Genomic DNA, 22,073 nt, shown 5'->3' on the forward strand with positions numbered 1-22,073 from the left:
CATGTTTTCTTTGCAAAAGGAAAGGTGACTAAGTTAAAAAAGGCAGAAAATGGAAATATTCATGGTTTCATAAACAGTGAGTGCCAGTTGATAATAATCTTTTAAAAAATGGCTAGCTACATCAAAAAGACTGACATGTTTGCGTACGTAAAAGATAACTGGAATAGGTATACTGAATGGATTGAGCACTATTCTTAAAACAAATGAAATAACCAATGAGAAACAAGTACAAGTTTTGTTGAGTTCATTGGGTTTAAGTTTGCATAGGAGTTTGACTGCTCCAACCAAACCAGCCGAAATGAGTTTTACTGATATCGTGAACATTTAGAACCAAAACCATCATTGACTGAAGAACTCTTTAGGTTTCAGAAACAAAATGAAAAAGAAAGTAAATTCATTTCTGGTTACTTGGCTGAATGGAAGAGATTGCCTGAGCATTGTCAGTTCAATGATGGGTATAATGATGCACTGAGAGATCATCTAGTTTGCAGAATCTTTCAAGAAAGCCTTTGAAACTGGCTCCTAACTGAAGCACAACTTACATTTAAAAGAGTAGTTGAAATGGCTATGTGAATAGAAACAGCAGATGGAGATGTAATTGAGTTGCAGTCAGGAAAGAAAGTGAGCATGAACAAAGCTGCAAATTCTAAACAGAAACTGGCCTGGCCAAACATATTGTGCTACCATTGTGGCAGGGCTCATACACCAGACCAATGCAAGTTTAAAGGTGAAACTTGCAGAAAATGCAAATACAAAGAACAGAGAAAAGAAATAGATAAAAATGTAAATTGCATTATGAAAAAGAGCACTACAGTGTATTTCTGCTATGATGAGGCCCTCTTACGGTGGAAGAGCAACATGTCATATTCCATTTAGGTAGCCTCTTATCTGATGGCATGAAAATTGATTTCTCCTTCCGGTAATTTTTTTCCCTTCCCCTTCCCTCTTCTATTCCTCACTCTGGCCTCTTACCTCTTCTCCTCACCTACCTATCACCTCATCCTGGTACCTCACCTTCTTCCCTTCTTCCATGGTCCACTCTCCTTTCCTATCAGATTCTTTCTTCTTGAGACCTTTATGTTTCCCACATACCTGGCATCACCTATCATCTTCCATCTTACCTTCATTCCCCTCCTCCCCCCTTTTTATTCTTGGGCCTTCCCCCTTCCTTTCCAGTCTTGATACAGGGCCTCTACCTGAAATGTTGACTATTTATTGTATGCTGCCTGGCCAGCAGAGTTCCTCCAGCATTTTGTGTGTGTTGCTTTGGCTAATTACTGTGTTGAGTGAATTAATTACAGTAATCTCAGTGCTGGCCCATTGTTATTATCTATGTACCAGGACAATAACAATAGATCCACTGGAGGACTAGAGAAAACTGACTGTAGTTTATGGATTTTTACATTGGATTTGACCTGCTATAACCAAGAGTGAAAATAATCTTGTTAATTATATGGAAATTTCTTGCATTGCATCAAGAAAAAGTCATATATTATTGCTCCCATTAATACCACAAACAAAGTATTTTTCCTGTTGTGTTCATCATTTCCATTAATAAATTGCCATTTTTTTTTCCTGCTGGGTTCATTGATCACATTAACTCATAGAAACAAAGCCTTCAAGGTTTATGAACCCATAAGCACATTACATTCAAAAGATTTGCTACCGTGTTCACTGCATGGTTACGTTTAATGATCTGATAAACTCCAGCAATCAAGAACAATTTTCCAGGTGTGTCTTCCAATTGCACCAGATATCAACCAGATATAATCTTGTATGAATGTTATAAGCAATGATGTTGCTACCAAAATAATTTCCTGCCATTTATTGATTTCAATTCAGAGTCACTTAATGTTGGCCGATTATTCCTTCAATGGATGTTGTCTGATTTGCTGTTTTTTCCTCCAGCATTTTGTGTGTGTTGCTCAAGATTTCCAGTATCTGCCGAATGTCTTGTGTTTATGATTAGTCAGGGTCTTTTTGTTGAGTTCTTTGATCATATTAAATGCTACCAAAACAAACCTGCTGTTAATGAAACTTTGCACAATGACCTCAGCATGTTGTGTCCTAAACTTCTTGCTGCATGACACTTTAATCCCATTCACAATCCACCCTGTCTCTCTGTGGTGACCTACACTGCTATAGTGAAGTCCATCTCAAGATAGAATTACAACTTCTAACTTTGTGTAAATTATGCTTTCACTCTTTTCCATTAACATGACTATGTCCCTTTGTCATCTCATTTCTTTATAATATCTTGTTAATGGTTAATTCTCATGTTCCTTATCACCTGATCTGTCTTCAGCCATCTCATATAGGTTTTTGTCTTACCCCTGCGCTAAGCTATATAGGACAAACCTTTAAAAGGACAACTTTGCTTAAATAGAGTGGACTTGGAGAGGATAAGAGTCTAGAACCAGAAAGCTCAGCCTCAGAATAGAAGGACATTCCATTAGAATAGGGATGATGAGGAATTCCTTTAGCCAGAGGGTGGTGAATCTTTGGAATTCATTGCCACAGATAGCTATGGAGGCCACGTCATTGGCTATATTTGTGAAGATTGATAGGTTCTTGATTAGTAAGAGTGTCAGGTTACAGGGAGGAGAATGGGGTTGAATGGTAAAATAAGATGGAATGACAGAGCAGACTTGATGGGCCGAATGACCTAATTCAGCTCCTATGTGTTATGGACCTCACAGGTTTGAAAACTGTAAACACTGCAGTCTCCCAGTTCTAAGAAAGGATCTCTCTTTTCACAAATGCTGCTTGACTGAATCTATGTTGTTTATTTATTATACACTCAGTGGTCACTTTATTAGGTACACCTTTACACTTGCTCATTAATGCAAATATCTAATCAGCCAATCATCTGTCAGCAACTCAGTGCATAAAAGCATGCAAACATGGTCAAGAGGTTCAGTTGTTTAGATCAAACATCAGAATGGGGAAGAAATGAGATCTGTCTGACTTGACCATGGAATGACTGTTGGTGCCAGACAGAATGGTTTGAGTACCTCAGAAACTGCTGATCTCCTGGGATTTTCTGGTGTGAATGGAGTACCTGGCTGAGTACTGAAGACCTGTGCTGACCAACTGCCTGGTGTGTTCACAGATAACCTCAACCTCTTGCTCCAGCGATGTGTGATGTGTGGTACCCACCTTGCTTCAAGCAGGCTTCAATCATACCAGTGCCCAAGAAGAGCATGGCAGCCTGACTCAATGACTATCATCCAGTGGCACTTATATCCACAGTGGTGAAGTGTTTTGAGAGGCTGGTGTTGAAGTATATCTGAGTGGTGACTTAGATCCACTCCAATTTGCCTACCGAAGCATAAGATCCACAGTAGATGCCAACTCATTGATTCTTCACACGAACCTGGAACATTTGGACAGCAAAGATACATACATCATGATGATCTCTATTGATTGCAGCTCAACATTCAATACCATCATCCCCTCAAAACTAATTGTAAACTCCATGACCTGGGCCTTTATACCCCCTTGTGTAATTGGATTCTGGATTTCCTCACTTGCCGACCCCCGTCAGTTTGGATTGGCAAAATCATGTCCTCTACAATCTCCATCAGCACAGGTGCACCACAAGGCTGTGTGCTTAGCTCTCTGCTCTTCTCACTTTACACCTATGACTATGGGGCTAAGTACAACTTCAACACCATAAACAACTTCGCTGATGACTCCACTGTTGTGGGCTGTATCAAAGGTGGTGATGAATCAGCATACAGGAAGAAGACTGAAAATTTGGCTGAGAGGTGTCATAACAACAACCTCTCACTCAATGTGAATAAGACCAAGGAACTGATTGTAGACTTCAGGAGAGAGAAACCAGAAGTCCATGAGCCAATAGTCATCGAAGATCAGGGGTGGAGAGGGTCAATAACTTTAAATTCCTGGGTGTCGCTATCTCCGAGGACCTGTCCTGGACATACAAAATGTAGTGGCAAAGAAAGCACAACAGCGCCTCTACTTCCTTTGGATCCCGCAGCGATTTGGCATGACATCAAAAACCTTGACAAACTTATATAGATGTGTTGTGGAAAGTGTGCTGATTGGCTGCATTACAGCCTGGTATGGGAACACCAAAGGCTTTGAGTGGAAAATCTTGCATAAGGTAGTGGATTTGGCACAGAACATCACCAGTAAAGATAATGTGCAAACGATTAAGCACATCTACATGAAATATTGCCATAGAAAAGCAGCATCCTTTATCAAAGATCCTCACCACCCAGACCATGCTCTCTTATCACTCCTGCCATCAGGAAGAAGGTACAGGAACCTTCAGACTTGCACCACCAGTTTCAAGAACAGTTATAACCCTCAACCATCAGGCTCTTGAACAAAAGAGGATAACTACACCCTTTCTGCTTCTGATGTCCCCACAACTAATGATCTCACTTTAAGGACTCTTTATCTAGTTATTTCATGCTCTTGTTATTTATTGCTATTTATGTATATCTGCATTTACATAGTTGTTGTTCTTTGACCCTGCTTACAGTGACTGTTCTATAGATTTGCTGAGTATGCCCGCAGGAAAATGAATCTTGGGGTTGTACGTGATGACATGTGTGTACTTTGATAATAAGTTTTACTTTAAACTTTCTTTTCACACACAACAGTCTCGAGAGTTTATGGAGAATGGTACATAAAACAAAAAAAACATCTAGTGAGAGGAAATTCTGTGGGGGCAAAAACACGTTGATGAGAGAGGTCAGAGGAGATTAACCAGACTGGTTCAAGCTGACAGTAAAGTGACAGTAACTCAAATAACCACATGTTATAGCAGTGGTGTGCAGAAGAGCATCTCTGAATGCACAACACACTGAAATTTGAAGTGGATGGGCTACAGCAACCAAAGACCACGAAAGTATCCTCAATTTATTAGGTATAGGAAATGCCTACTAAATTGGCTTCTAAGTATGTTGTTTAAGCTTTATTAATGTCTGCCAATACAGGGTCAAATGTGTCTGTGCAATGGTGTCAGCCTCAAACAAAAATTGAATAGTAAATGAATGCTAGAGATTGAAACAGGACCTTACTTGAACATACCGAGGAATGTCAACGGACAGAACTTTCATCTCCAGAGAGAACATCAGGAAGACAATGGTAGAGGATGGATCTCAAAACAACTTGTTTATTGAGCTAGCTGGATCAACAAAGTGCACTCAGGCAAAATGCTGTGTGTGTCTCTCTCAGGCTACGTCCACACTAGACCGGATAAGTTTGAAAATGCCGGTTTCGAGTAAAAATGACAGGCTTCCACACTAGGCGTTTTTCAAAATATCTCTGTCCACACTAAAATGGATATTTGGGCGAGTCTCCTCTTACTGGGCATGTGCAGACACATCTACAGAAAACAAGCGAAGAGGAAACAGTATAATATTTACATTTCCGCGGCAGCGTTGTGCTATTTCCATTGGTCAAAAACTAGAGTACCTACAACAACAGCGAAAGAAAGTTTTCAACAATGTCTTTGAGGAATACAAAGAAAACCCCTGCTGGAAAAAGCAGACCGGACTTCTTTGTTTAGACAGACAATGAAGTCGAGCTGTTTCTGCAAGTTACAAACAACTACAAAGTCAGCAAAGCAGTGGAGAATGTGGAGATGTTTAACTCCAAACAAGCTATTAACGTAGACAATAAAGTAAACAACACACACATGAAGCCGTCCTCTACCCAAGATCAACAAGAGAGTGGAATCTTCTGCCACCAGACCGGCGCAGTATTTCTGACATTAATATTTTTAAAGATAGACTCAATCAAATCAATTTAGGGGATCTAGTCAAAAAAGCTCGCTTTACAATTTAGCTCTCACGCCATTCACACCGACTGCACGTTATAACAGCCATCCGACAGTGCTTGTGCAGTACCAAGCAGAAGCAGAAAAAGCGTTGTTGTTGTGGTATTGTCATGACAACGTTTTAAAACCTCTCCGTTTACCCCATCGACACTACAACGTGAAACAATCGTTTCAAATTTACACACTCTGGAGAGTGTTTTCGAAAATCTCCGTTTTTGGGGGCTGAAAACGTCATTTCAGTGTGGACGGAGGGTCAAAACGAAGAGAAAAAGCTTTGTTTTCAAAATTACCCGGTGTAATTTTGAAAACGCCGGTTTTGAGTAAAAACGACAGGCGTCCACACTAAGCGTTTTCAAAATATCTCCGTCCACATTAGACGGATATTTGGGCGAATCTCCTCCTACTGGGCATGCACAGGACGCACACAGAAAACAAGCGAAGAGGAAACGATGTACTTCGTGCGCGTTTGTCCAGTTACAGAGTAGAAAAACTTTAAAGGAATTGCTCTTGGCTCTCGTACAGGAGGACTTAAAACTTAAAAAAAAACAAATATTGCAGTGTATGGAGGCAACCGACAGGGAGTTCACGGACAGTATGACCAAGCTGACGACGAACATTGAAAAACTAACTCTGTTACATTAATAAAGCACCTTGTTAAATGTATAAAACGTCTGCATCAGCGTTATCTTGTATTTCCATACAATGTTACATTAGGCTGTTACACATCTATTGTCAGAGAAGTACTTGCATAAATAGGTAAACCACCTTCATACAAGCAAGGACAGAAAACAGGGCGAAGTTAGTATACTTATTTATTCAGTAAGCTATGGGTCCACTGGCTTCAGTCTCGTCCGTCTGTTCTGAAATTGTTAGGTGGTGGCATTCAAGAAAACAACGAACATCTGTTCCAGCACGTCATGACAGCGTTTTTAAATAGTCAAAAGAGCTCACTTTACAATTTAACTCTCACGTCGTTCACACCGACTGCGCGTTATAACAGCTTGCGCAGTACCAAGCAGAAGCAGAAAAAAGCATTGTTGTTGTTGTGGTGTTGTCATGACAGCGTTTTAAATCTCTCCAGTTGCCCCGTACACACTACGCCAGATATTAAGCGTTTTCGGATTTATTCACTCTGGAGAGTGTTTTCGAAAATCTCCGTTTTCGGGGGTTGAAAACACCGTCTCAGTGTGGACGGGAGGGCAAAACGAAGAGAAAAAGCTTCGTTTTCAAAATTATTCGGCATAGTGTGGACGTAGCCTCAGTCCCTGCATTGTTATTCTCAGTGGTCGAATTCTTTGCACCAGAAATCACATGCATGCTGTGGACATCCATTTGAATGTGCATTATTTTGGATATTCTCTGTCTGAACTCCCACTCTTGGCACCTCTTCCTTGTTCATATAATCTCCAATGATATCCATTAGCAGTTAATGACCTACAAACTAGCCATAAACATCCAATCTACTGTTCATCTGAACTATAAGTATTCTTAGGCCTGATCAACTCACTTGCTACCCATCTCTCAGATAGCTATGCATGAGGCACAGTGCTGACTGTGAAACAATCTATCTCATAGATTCATAAACTCCTATAAAAGTACAGCACAGAAACAGGGCCTCTGGCATATACATGCTAAACCATTTAAACATTGGGACCCTAGCTTCCATACACTTACCATCCATGTACCTATCCCAATGTGGCCCCCTGGTAGGCCTCAGGCCCGCTCAGCTCGCTTTTGTCGAGGGGAAGCAGCCTTCGGCCCCGCCAAACTGGGTAATCAGTTTGTGTGGATGCTGCGTGATGTACCCCACCCCGCCCAAATAACAGACAGTACACCATATGCGCAGTGGCGGCGCCAGAGATTTTTTTCTTGCTGGTGCTACGGAGGGGCTGAATGATTCAGTGATGGTGCTGAGGGATGCACTGTATGGTAATAATTATTCACAAGGCCAGACGTGTGGTGTTAAAAAGTCAGTTTCAAGCATTATGTGCCTACTATAAATGCCTCTGTTGATTCACAAGTAACAGCAATTGATAGATCTAATATAGAAGTGAACTGTTACAGTGTCAACAGCATCGGAGACAACCTGGGCTACAAGGAGCATAAACAAAAAAAACCAAACAGAGCATCTGAGCAACAGCGGGCAACGTGAACCTGATGTAGCTCTGCAGTCAGGTTCACTTCAGTCACTCCATAGTATTGGGCCATTGGCCCAAGACAATTCTTGTCTAGGATGAACTTGTGTTTGGGACTCAATGCTGAGGCTCCAGTCAGAACACCCCCAGTCTCATTTGAGAACCGTCTTTTCATTTCAGTCAGAAGTCTGTCTATAACTGGATAGAAACAGTGGTTGTGAAGGTCATCAGAGGATGTGACAGGTGTGCGTTCAGTTTGGGTCTCAACTACAAAACCATGTAGGCGGTGGTGTGGCTGGGCCTGTCTCCTTTCATGTGGTCTGCTCTGTATACCGGCCTTGACACACAAGTCCCTAGCTCTTGTCTGAATTTCACTCCATGATTCCTCTCCCCGTTTTGCTGAGAGTGCATCAATAATAGACTGAGCCAAGTCCACAGCGGATGAAAGCTCCAAACTGGGAGATTGTAGCTGGTCTGACATGAACTTGGTGACTCGGAATAAATCCTCAAACAGAGTGAGAAGTAAAGCAAACTGCTCGTCAATCAGTCCACTTACAGCTCTGGCCTCCTTTTTCCTCCGTGCATTTGGTTGAACCACAATATCCTGTAGTGTAGCTAGAGTGGCAGGGAGTGATTTCCTTATAGCCCACAAAGCTGTATACTGCCATGCCCAGCGTGTATCTGACAATTTCTTCAACTCCACGGGCTGTGCAGTTGATTCCAGTTCTCTCTGTTTCTTCATGAAAAGATCGTGGGCAACAGAGTTTGAAAAGAAGTTGTAAAGCAGCTGCACAGTTTCAAAAAACTCACCTGCTTGTGGTACATTGCTCACAACATCCACTAAAACAAGGTTAAGCCTGTGAGCATGGCAGTGTATATATAATGCCTGTGGGACCTCTTTCCTGAACCTCTCTTGTACCTGGACGTCACTGCCGCCCCATCCTATACATACGTTCTTATCAATAGCACACTGAGTGAGTGTCTGTTCAATGCTTTTCAGAAGCGACTCTGCGTCCAACCCTTCTGCTGGAGTGAAGTGCAAGAATTCTTCAAGCACTGTTTCGTTATTCAAATACCGCACCACCACTGATATTTTCCCCTTTTTACTCACGATGGCAAAATATCCAGCCTCCTTGATTTCTGCACTTATTTGACGTCTGATCATATCTGCCATAATACCCATAATTTCATTTTGGATATCATGATGGGTGTTTTTTGCATTTCCAGGATTGTCCTCTATTTTTTTTCCATGGATGCTGCCCGACCTGCTGAGTTCCTCCAGCGTGTTGTGAGTGTTGCTTTGACCCCAGCATCTGCAGATTATTTTGTGTTTACGATTGCGTCTCCTCTCTCGGTCCCTATCCCGCCTCCTGCCCCAAAGTCCATGAAAACAATAGCTTACAGACACATAAGAAAGAATAACATCTATCCCAATTGGTTAACAAATGAATACAATTCTCTTATCAGTAATATAACCCAAACAATCTGCTAGAGAGAGAACCACTGTCTCAGCAGTTAACATCACAGAGAAGCCATTTTACTTTTAACATAACAAAGAAGCCACTTTATTCACCTTAGCAGTAACATAAAAGAAGAAACCCCTTACAAAAACTTTGTTTAAATGTTGAAAATGGGCTCACATGCAGCACTTGTGCTGGCAGCTCGTTCCACACTCTCACGACCCTCTGAGTGAAGAAATTTCCCCTCATGGTCCCCTTAAACTTATCACTTTTCACACTTAACCCATGATTTCTGATTGTTGTCCCACCCAACTTCAGAGGAAAAAGCCTGCTTGCATTTATCCTATCTATACCCCTCATAATTTCAGAATTCAGAATCAGGTTTATTATCACTAGCATGTGTTGTGAAATTTGTTAACTTAGCAGCATCAGTTCAATGCAATACATAATATAGAAGAAGAAAAAATACTACTAATGATAATCAATAAATAAATAGCAGTATACGTATATTAAATGGATTAAAAATCATGCAAAAAACAGAAATAATATATATTAAAAAAGTGAAGTAGTGTCCAAGGGTTCGATGTCCATTTAGGAATCAGATGGCAGAGGGGAAGAAGCTGTTCCTGAGTCACTGAGTGTGTGCCTTCAGGCTCCTGTACCTCCTGCCTGATGGTAACAGTGAGAAAAGAGCATGCCCTGGGTGCTGGAGACCTTTAATTATGGATGCTGCCTTTCTGAGACACCGCTCCTTGAAGATGTCCTGTGTACTTTAGAGGCTAGTACCCAAGATGGAGCTGACTAAATTTGCAAACTTCTGCAGCTTCTTCCAGTCCTGAGCAGTAGCCCCCCCCCCCGCCCCCACCTCCACACCATACCAGACAGTGATGCAGCCTGTCAGAATGCTCTCCACGGTATATCTATAGAAGTTCTTGATTGTATTTGTTGACATACCAAATCTCTTCAAACTCCTAATGAAGTACAGTCACTGTCTTGCCTTCTTTATAGCTGCATCGATATGTTGGGATATGTTGGGCCCTCAGTGATCATGACACCCAGGAACTTGAAACTGCTCACTCTCTCCACTTCTGATTCCTCTATGAGGATTGGTATGTGTTCTTTTGTCTTATCCTTCCTGAAGTCCACAATCACCTCTTTGTATACCTCTATCAAATCTGCTTTCAAACTTCTACGTTTCAAGGAATACATTCCTAACCTATTCAATCTTTCCTTCTAACTCAGGTCCTCCAGACCCAGCAACATCTTTGTTAATTTTTCTGTACTCTTTAAATCTTATTTACATCTTTCCTGTAGGTGGGAGACCAAAACTCCACACTATACTCGAAATTAGGCCTCACCAGTGTCTTATACAACTTCAAAATAACATCCCATCTCCCATACTCAATGATAGTATTCAATAGACAATAGGTGCAGGAGTAGGCTATTCAGCCCTTCGAGCCAGCACCACCATTCACTGCGATCATGGCTGATCATCCACAATCAGTACCCTTTTCCTGCTTTCTCCCCATATCCCTTCACTCCGCTATCTTTAAGAGCACTATCTAACTCTTTATTGAAAGAATCCAGAGAATTGGCCTCCACTGCCTTCTGAGGCATAGCATTCCACAGAACCACAACCCTCTGTGTGAAAAAGTTTTTCCTCAACTCCATCCTAGATTGTCTACCCCTTATTCTTAAACTGTGGCCTCTGGTTCTGGACTCACCCAACATCGGGAACATGTTTCCTGCCTCTAGCATGTCCAATCCCTTAATAATCTTATATGTTTCAATCAGATCCCCTCTCATTCTTCTAAATTCCAGTGTATACAACCCCAGTCACTCCAATTTTTCAACATATGACAGTTCCGCCATCCCGGGAATTAACCTTGTGAACCTACGCTGCACTCCCTCAATAGCTAAAATGTTCTTTCTCAAATTTGGAGACCAAAGCTGTACACAATACTCCAAGTGGTGTCTCACCAGGGCCCTGTACAACTGCAGGAGGACCTCCTTGCTCCTATACTCAATTCCCCTTGTTATGAAGGCCAGCATGTCATTAGCTTTCTTCACTGCTGCTGTACTTACATGCTTACTTTCAGAGACTGATGAACAATGACACCTAGATCTCGTTGTACTTACCCTTTTCCTAACTTGACACCATTCAGATAGTAATCTGCCTTCCTGTTCTTGCCACCAAAGTGGATAACCTCACATTTATCCACATTAAACTGCATTTGCCATGCATCTGCCCACTCACCCAATCTGTCTAACTCACCCTGCATTCTCATAACATTCTCATAACATTTCACACTGCCACCCAACTTTGTGTCATCTGCAAATTTGCTAATGTTACTTTTAATCCCTTCATCTAAATCATTAATGTATATTGTAAATAGCTGCGGTCCCAGCACCGAGCCTTGCGGTACCCCACTAGTACCCCCTGCCATTCTGAAAAGGACCCATTAATCCCTACTCTTTGTTTCCTGTCTGCCAACCAATTTTCTATCTATGTCAGTACCCTACCCCCAATACCATTTGCTCTAATTTTGCACACTAATCTCCTATGTGGGACCTTATCAAAGGCTTTCTGAAAGTCCAGGTACACTACATCCATTGGCTTTCCCATGTCCATTTTCATAGACACATTCTCAAAAAAATCCCAGAAGATTAGTCAAGCATGACTTCCCCTTCGTAAATCCATGCTGACTCGGACCTATCCTGCTACTGCTAACCAAATATGCCGCTATTACATTTTTTATAATTGATTCCAGCATCTTCCCCACCACTGATGTCAGACTAACTGGTCTATAATTGCCTGTTTTCTCTCTCCCTCCTTTCTTAAAAAGTGGGATAACATTAACTACCCTCCAATCCGCAGGAACTGATCCTGAATCTATAGAACATTGGAAAATGATTACCAATGCATCCACGATTTCCAGAGCCACCTCCTTAAGTACCCTGGGATGCAGACCATCAGGCCCTGGGGATTTATCACCCTTCAGTCCCATCAGTTTACCCATCACCATTTTCCGCCTGATGCAAATTTCCTTCAGTTCCTCTGTTACCCTAGGTCCTCTGGCCACTATTACATCTGGGAGATTGTTTGTGTCTTCCCTAGTGAAGACAGATCCAAAGTACCTGTTCAGCTCATCTGCCATTTCCTTGTTCACCATAATAATTTCACCTGTTTCTGTCTTCAAGGGCCCAACTTTGGTCTTAACTAATTTTTTCCTCTTCACATACCTAAAGAAGCTTTTACTATCCTCCTTTATATTTTTGGCTAGCTTACCTTCATACCTCATCTTTTCCCCCCGTATTGCCATTTTAGTTATCTTCTGTTGCTCCTTAAAAATCTCCCAATCCTCTGGCTTCCCATTCATCTTTGCTATGTTATACTTCGTCTCTTATATTTTTATACTGTCCTTGGCTTCCCTTGTCATCCACAGTGGCCCCTTACTTCCCTTAGAACCTTTCTTCCTCTTTGGAATGAACTGATCCTGCACCTTCTGTATTATTCCCAGAAATGCCTGCCATTGTTGTTTCACTGTCATCCCTGCTAGGGTATCTTTCCAGTCGACTTTTGCCAGCTCCTCCCTCATGTGTCCGTAGTCCCCTTTGTTCAACTGTAATACTGACACTTCCAATCTTCCCTTCTCCCTTTCAAATTGTAGATTAAAACTTATCATATTATGGTCACTACCTCCTAATGGCTCCTTTATCTCAAGTTCCCTTATCAAATCTGGCTCATTACACAACACTAAATCCAGAATTGCCTTCTCCCTGGTAGGGTCTAATACAAGCTGCTCTAAGAATCCATCTCTGAGGCTCTCCACAAGCTCCCTTTCTTGGGGTCCAGTACCAACCTGATCTTCCCAGTCCACCTGCCTGTTAAAATCCCCCATAACAACCGTAGAATTACCTTTGCAACATGCCAATTTTAACTCTTGATTTAACTTGCACCTTATCTCCAGGCTACTGTTTGGGGGCCTGTAGATACCTCCCATCAGGGTCTTTTTGCCCTTGCAGTTTCTCAGTTCTATCCATGCTGACTCTACATCTCCTGATTCTATGTCCCCCCTCGCAAGTGACAGAATTTCATTCCTCACCAACAGAGCCACCCCACCCCCTCTGCCAATCTGTCTGTCCTTTCAATAGGATGTATATCCCTGAATATTCATTTCACAGCCCTGGTCCTCTTGCAGCCATGTCTCTGTTATTCCCACTTGCCAGTTATCATACTTGCCAGTTTCCAACTGAGCCTCAAGCTCATCCACTTTATTTCTTATACTCTGTGCATTCATATATAATACTTTTAATCTTTTTAAAGTAATACTTTTACTCCCCTCACCTTTCACATCGATTCCTATTGCACTTGCCAATACTCTCCGATCCCTTCCTGATCTTTCTGCCCCTTTAATTCTGTTGTCTTTCTTAACTTTTCTTATTCTCTCATTCCCTATAACTCCATTCTTATATTTCCAGTTCATCCCCGTCCCCCCCACTACTTAGTTTAAACACACCCGTCCAGCAGTGGCAAACCTGCCTGCCAGAACGCTGGTCCCCCGTCTGTTAAGACGCAACCCGTCCCTTCTGTACAATTCATCCTTACCCCAAAACAGATCCTTTGATTTACAAATGCTTTGATTTACGAAGGCCAATGTGCCAAAAACTTTCCTTACAACCCTTTCTACCTCTGACACCACATTCAATGAATTATGTACCTGTACTCTCAGATCCCCTTGTCCTACCACACTCCCCAGTGCTGTACCGTTCACTGTGTAAGACCTACCTTGGTTGATCCTACTGAAGAGCAACAGCTCGCACTTGTCTGCATTAAATTCCATCTGCCATTTTTCAGCCCATTTTTCCAGTTGGTCCAAATCCTGATAGTCTTCCCTCGCTGTCCACTACACTCCCAGTCTTGGTGTCGTCTGCAAATTTGCTGACCTTGATCTCCAAACAGCTTGGCATGGTAGTGTAGGGTGGCACTTTAGCACAGTGATTAGCACATCACTTTACAACACCAGCAAACTATCCCCCCACCCCCCACCCCCGCCGTTCAGGGTTCAAATCCCATCACGGTCTCTATGTTCTCATTTTGACGTATGGGTTTCCTCTGAGTGCACTGGTTTTCTCTCACATTCTGAAGACATATGGTTAGGGTTATTGATTTATGGTGATACCATGGTGGTGCCATAAGCGTGGCAACACTTGCAGGCTGTTGCCAGCATATCCTCAGACTGTGTTCAAGCTAAATGGCTCTCAGAGTTGTATATGGTGACATATATGTACTGTATTTTGATAACAAATGTACTTTGAACTCTGAATTTCACTGCATGTTTTGATGTTTCAATGCACATCTGAAAAAAAGCAATTTTTACTCAAACAGAATGAGATAACAATCAAATTCTTTTTGATAACGCACATATTGACTCAATAGACTTGGTTCTCATGCTGGAAGTGGAAAGATCTAGAACAGAGGAAAGGCATAAGCAACAAATCTTCACTACCATCCACTCCTCTGTCTATTGATCAAATTACATGAATGAACAGGGAGACATTTATTCTCTTGTTTTAATTATCAATTTACTGTGAATTTATATGAATGAACAATTACTGTATTTTGTGAGTGACAAAGAGAGCACCAATGCTTTACTTGGCTTTTCTTTCATCTTTTTCAATCAGGTGCCTTCCACCCCATCATGCTTCAAACTCTCTCCTGAGCCTAACAGCAGTAAGGTGGGGTTAGGTTCCTGTTACCCACCTGTCCAGGGACTAGGCCTGATGTTAGAGGAGAAATGAGACTAACATGGAGGACAAGCAATTCTGCAATCCATCCCAGGGAGATGTAAGGTTTGCATCAATGAATTGTACTCTGCGATCAATAGCATTGAAACGGTATACTCTGAATCTTTGTTCATCATCATCAAGGACTTCACTTCACAGAGCATGCTACCAAAATACTACCAGTGCATCTCCTGCCCCTCCAGGGGCTCAGGCACACTCTGCTACATAATCATGAAAGTTACCTACCGATCTATCCCCCACTTACAGTTTAGAAAATCAGAGCACCAGGCCTTGCCTTGCTAACAACCTGAAACCGTAAAATGATGTTTCCATATAGAAAGTCATAGACCATAAAACCATATGACATAGGAGCAGAATTAGGCCATTTGGCCCATCAATCTGCTCCACCTTTCCATTATGGCTGATCTAGTATCGCATTCAACCCCATTCTCCTACCTTCTCCCCATAACTTTCCATGCCCTGACTAGTCAAGAACCTATTAACCACCACTTTAAAAATACTCAATGTTTTGGCCTCCACAACTGTTTGTGGCAGTGAATTCCACTGATCCACCACCCTCTGGCTGAAGAAATCCCTCCTCATCTCTGTTCTGAAGAGACATTCTTCTATTATGAAGCTGTGCCCTCTGGTCCCGCATTGTAGGAAACATCCTCTCTACATCCACTCTATCTAGACTTTTCAATATTCAGTAGGTTTTAGTGCAATCTCCCCTCATTCTTCTAAAGTCCAGCGAGTACTTGCCCAGAGCCCTCAAAGTCTCCTCCTATGTTAACCCTTCCTTTGCCAGGATCATTCTGTACCCTCTCCAATGCCAACACATTCTTTCTCAGACAAGGGGTCCAAATCTGCTCTCAGTACTCCAAATGGGGTCTGCCCGATGCCTTATAAAGTCTCAACATTACATCCTTGCTTTTATATTCTAGTCCTCCTGAAATGAATGGTAACATTGTATTTGCCTTCCCTACCACCAACTCAACCTGCAAGTTGACCTTTGGGTAGTCCTGCACAAGGACTCCCAAGTCCCTTTGCACCTCTGATTTTTGATTCTTTGCCCTATTTATAAAATAGATGATACATTTATTTCTCGTACCAATGTGCATGACAATACACTTCAGTATATTCCATCTGCTTCTTCTTTCCCATTTTCCCAATCTGTTTACGTCCTGCAGACTACCTGCCTAGGCCACATATCTTCGTATCAGCTGCAAACATGGCCCAAAAGCCATCAATTCTGTTATCCAAGTAATTGATATATAACTTGAAATGAAGTAGTCCCAATACCCACCCCTGGAGAATACCACTAGTCAATGGCAGCCAACCAGAAAAGAGACCGCCCCCCCCCCCATTCTCACTCTATGGCTCCCACTTGTCAGCCAATCTTCTATTTGTGCTATTATTTTTCCTGTAATACCGTGGATTTTTATCTTGTTTAGCAGCCTCATGTATTGCACCTTGTTAAAGGCCTTCTGAAAATCCAAGTAAACAATAACCACAAATAAAACTATTCTCAGGCTTCCAGCTGGGTACAGGTATCAATTATAACCAACGTTTCGATGACAAACTCTATCACCTTCATCAGGGATGATGCCTGGGGATGTCTAGAGTGGTGTTATTTATACCACTGTCATCTGTCCCTCTTGATTGGTTAGTCCTCATTCCATCAGGTTTCCGCCCTCCCCCCTTGTTTGCAATTGAATTTCAGTTCTTACTTAGAGCAAGACCTTCATCTTTGTTAAAATTCTTTCCCTCTAGTTTTCTTTTAATGGCTCCCTTTGTTGGTGGCTGTGAGCATCACATCACTAATTTGACCAACTTCATTAAGACGATAACCAACATCTAGGTGAATCTGGAAGACACAATGGTCAGTTTTGATGTGGCATCCCTGTTCACTAGAGTTCCCATTAAGGATAGCTTGGTCCTCCTGTGGTCAAGGTTTAATAAAGGTAGCATTGACCTTTTTGAACACAACCTTACATCAATGTACTTCCTTTGTAAGGGGAACCACTATGAACAAACCGACAGAGCGGCCAAGGGATCCCCCTTTGTCACTGGCTATTGCTAATTTCTACACGGAGGGTCTTGAGGAGAGGGCTCTGAGTTCATTGCCCTTACACCCCAAATGCTTCTTCAGATACCTCAATGACACCTTCATAGTATGGTCTCATGGACTCCAGGAACTCCAATAGTTCCATAATCATCTGAACAGCATACATCCAGACATTCAATTTATGACGAAGATGGAGAAGAATGGTTGCCTCCTGTTCTCCAAGGAAATAAAACAATTATGCTCAGCATTCCTACACAATGGCTAGAAGGGTAAGGAAATCAATTGAGCTCTTAAAAGTCTGATGCAAAAAACCAGGAAACCTAAAGATAAGGAGAAACCTGTTGCTACCACCCAAGTTCCCTACATTTCCACAGTTTCTGGAAGGATCACCAGGATCCTGAAGAAATACCAGATTAATACCATTCACAAACCCGTAAGGAAGCTCAAATCACAGCTTCTGCAAGTCAAAGATGAGCTGGGACTCAGGCCGGCTGGCGTTTTCAGGATCCGTTGTGAATGTGGAGCAGCGTTTTGTCAGGCAGATGGGATGCTTGGTGGAAATCTGCATCAAGGAGCACAGGAGGTGTATTCGCCATTTGGGTTAACTGGAGAAATAAGAACGCTGCATTTGCACTGGCCATAGAATTGACTTTGACGGCACAAAACTACTGTGGTGTGCCAAGTGCTTTTGGGACTGCCTGGTAAAGGAAGCCATTGAAATAAAACTGGAGGAAAAGAATTTAACATAGATAAAGGTCTCACTCTAAGTAAGAACTGGAATTTGATTGTGAACAAGGTGGGAGTGCAGAAACCTGATTGGATGAGGACTAACAAATCAGGAGGAATGGACTACGGGGGTGTAAATACCAGCAGATTAGACATGGCCAGGCACCATCCCTGATAAAGGTGACAGAGTTTGTCATCAAAATGTTGGTTATAATCAATACCACTACCAGGTAGGAACTCCACTTGTGGTGGCATCCGTTAGTCTCACGAGACCATGGATCTGCGCCTGGAAAGTCTTGCTTCAGTCTGCGTTAGAGTAGCATCTGTTGTGGCTGTAGAGTCCCACACGGGAGTGACAGTCTCGGCTGCATCGACTGCACTTGAAGGCTCTGTCCTCCAGTGTTGTCTTGGTGCTTTTTTTCCAACGAGTGTGCTTTTCTTCAGCAGCAAGCCTCAGCTTCTCTTCTCTTTTCAGACCTCTGCGTAGTTCCAGCCTCCAGATCGCTTGCAATGTCCTCCCACCTCTCGACGTTCATTTTCAGTAACTTCTTGTCTCTCTTGCAAACATCTTTGAAACGAAGATGGGGCCGCCCTTGTGCTCTCTTGCTGGAGGCTAGCTCCCCATACAGCAGGTCTTTCGGGATCCTCCCATCTGACATGTGGCGTACATGGCCCAGCCAGCGGAGACGGCGTTGTTGGAGCAGGGTGAAGAGGCTGGGTATCTGGGCACAGGCCAGGACCTCATTGTTGGTGACTCGGTCAGTCCACGTGATGTCCAGGATGCATCTCAGGTTGAGAAGGTGGAAGGCGTTGAGACGCCGCTCTTGTCTATAGTAGAGGCTCCAGGTCTCACTGCCATAAAGCAGTGTGCTGAGGACGCAGGCCCTGTAGACTGCAACCTTAGTGTGCGTCATCAGCTTTCTGTTCTCCCAGACTCTCTTTGTCAGCCTGGCGAATGTTGAGGCTGCTCGTCTGATCCATCTATTGATCTCAGGGTCGAGGGAGAGGCTGTCCGTGATGGTGGAGCCAAGGTATGTAAACTCGTGAACTACCTCCAGCTCGTAGTTGTTGATGGTAATGGCAGGGGGGTGCTCAACGCCTTGGCCCAACATGTTGGTCTTCTTCAGGCTGATGGTCAAGCTGAAGCCCTGGCAGGCTCTTGAGAAGCTGTCCATGAGGAGTTGCAGTTGCTCTTCAGAGTGTGTTGCCAGTGCCGCATCGTCTGCAAACAACATGTCCCTGATGAGTACTTCATGAACCTTGGTTTTTGCCCTCAGATGGGACAGACTGAACAGCCTCTCGTCCAATCTGGTGTGGAGGTAGACGCCATCAGCTGATGTTCCAAAGGCGTGCTTCAGCATGAATGCGAAGTAGATGCCAAACAGGGTGGGGGCAAGCACACAACCCTGCTTCACACCGCTGCGGATGTTGAAGGCCTCAGAAGAAGAGCCGTCGAACTGAACGACGCCCTTCATGTCTGTGTGGAATGACTGAACTATGCTGAGGAGCCTCGGGGGACAACCAATCCTGGCCAGGATTTTGAACAGGCCGTCTCTGCTCACAAGTTCAAAGGCCTTCGTAATGTCAATGAAAGCGACGTAGAGTCTTTGCTCTCTGCATTTCTCTTGTTGCTGTCGAAGGGAGAAGATCATGTCGATTGTGAAGCGTTCCGACCTGAAACCGCACTGAGATTCGGGATATACCCTTTCGGCTATTTTCTGCAGTCTGTTCAGGACCACCTGGGTGAAGATCTTCCCAATGATGCTCAGCAAGGAGATTCCCCTGAAGTTGTTACAGTCGCTTCTGTCCCCTTTGTTCTCATATATGGTTACAATGTTGTAGTCTCTCATGTCTTGTGGCACTGCTCCCTCTGTCCAGCACTGGCACAGTAGTTCATGCAGGTGGTTTAGCAGGACGCCCTTTTCACATTTGATGGCCTCTGGTGGAATGCCATCCAATCCTGGTGCCTTCCCAGTGGGCAGGCTGTCGATGGCTTTACTCAGCTCTTCAGCAGTCGGCAATGCATCCAATTCCTCCCTGACAGGCAGGCATTCCACGGTGTCTAGCACACTGTCCAAGATGCTGTTTTCCCGAGAGAAGAGTTCAGAGTAATGCTCCACCCATCTCTCCATCTGCTTGCCTTTGTCATTGATGGTCTCACCTGTTATGGTTTTCAATGGTGTTGTCTTACTCTGGGTTGGCCCAATGGCTTTCTTGATCCCCTCATACACTCCACGGATGTTGCCAGTGTCAAATGATGACTGAATGCTTTCGCATAGTTGTAAGAACCCCAAGAAGAGAATAGTCATCATATACTCCAGGAAAGCACTAGATTCTTTTTTCATTAGATCCTTTTTTTGACATCAACTAACTCTCCTTTGCCTATCTTGCTAATTATTTCCTCAAAGAATTCCAACAGATTTGTCAGGTAAGATTTCTCCTGAAGTAAACCATGCTGACTTTGGCCTGTTTTATCATCTGCCTCCAAGTACCTGAAACCTCATCCTTAATAATGAACTCCAACATTTTATCAACCGCTGAGATCAGGCAAATTGGCTTTTAATTTCTTGTCTTTTGCCACCCTCCCTTCTTAAAGAGTGGAGTGACATTTGCAATTTTCCAGTCCTCCAGAACCATTCCAGAATCTAGTGATTCTTGAAAGAACAACACAAGTGCCTCCCCAATCTCTTCAGATATCTCTTTCAAAACCCTGGGATGTAGTCCAGGTGATCCAGTTGACTTATCTACCTTCAGACCTTTCAGTTTCCCAAGCACCTTCAGTGTAATAGCAACTACACTCTCTTCTGATCCCCACCACTTTCAAATTTCTGGATGTCTTCTACCTCCCCAATGGCATTTACGAATAGTCCAATATTAATTCTCACTTTTTAGTCATTATATATCTGAAACGGATTTTGGTGCCCTCTTCTATAACATTGGTTAGCTTATCTTCAAATTTCACCTTTTCTCACCTTATTGCTTTTTTGGTTTCCTTTTTTTGGTTTTTAAAAGCTTCTTAATCCTCTAGCTTCCCACTAATGTTTGCTAATTTATATGCCCTGTCTTTTGCTTTTATGTTGTCTTTGACTTCCCTTGTCAGCCACAATTGCCTCATTCTCCCTTGAGAATACTTATTCTTTGCGACACAGTATTTTTTCTGTGCCTTCTGAATCGCTCTCAGAACTCCAACTGTTACTGTTCTGCCGTCATCTTTTCTAATGTCCTCTTCCAAACAAATTTGCTTAACTTCTCTCTCAAGCCTCTGTAGTTCCCTTTACTCCACTGTAATACTGATACAACTGATTTTTGTTTCTTCCTCCAAACTCAAATTCATACATAGTTCCTTGTTTTCAGTATGAAAGATATTTATGAGAATTGTAAATTACAAACTTTAAAAACATCTTTATTTACCGTATAAATTTTACATACAGTAGGAATTTGCAGTGGCAGACGTGACATGTAACAGAAAACAACAATATTCAACAATTATAAGATTAAACATAGAGGTGAAAGTGCAGGTATAGAATAAAATATGCATAAATACCTAAATACCAGCATGTACTTACAATGTAAACTGCATTATAAAAAGTGATTTGAAGTGTTTACAGTGCAGTGCAGTGACCGAGGTAATCCAGGGGTGAGGAATTGTGAACAAGAATGGAGTACTGGTCTGAGGAAATAGATGCGTTTGCTTTGCAACAGTGGATTATTCCATATTCAAACACACAGAGTCCAATCTAATGGAGTATGCCACTTTCCCGTAACAGGCTTCATCAGCAAATCTGTAGAAGACTACATACCAAAGAAGTCAATCTAGGTGCTCCCCAGTCAGAAAACATGAATATACCAATATCCAGTCCCCACTGAATCCAGATCTGAGACATCAAATTGGATGACCCTGACCTATAGAAGAAATTCAGATATTCAAAAAGCTGTTAGGGATACCAAGAGAGAACATCAGACCAGACCAAAAATCCAGAGCTGCTCTCAGTTGTGGAAAGACTTGCATACAAACTGAAGTATTGCTAGCAACAAAGCATCCCTCCCCAAAGAATTCAATGCATGTTTTGAACAGAAAGTCA

This window comes from Mobula birostris, chromosome 1, assembly GCF_030028105.1.
Source record: "Mobula birostris isolate sMobBir1 chromosome 1, sMobBir1.hap1, whole genome shotgun sequence".
NCBI classification, from domain to species: domain Eukaryota; kingdom Metazoa; phylum Chordata; class Chondrichthyes; order Myliobatiformes; family Myliobatidae; genus Mobula; species Mobula birostris.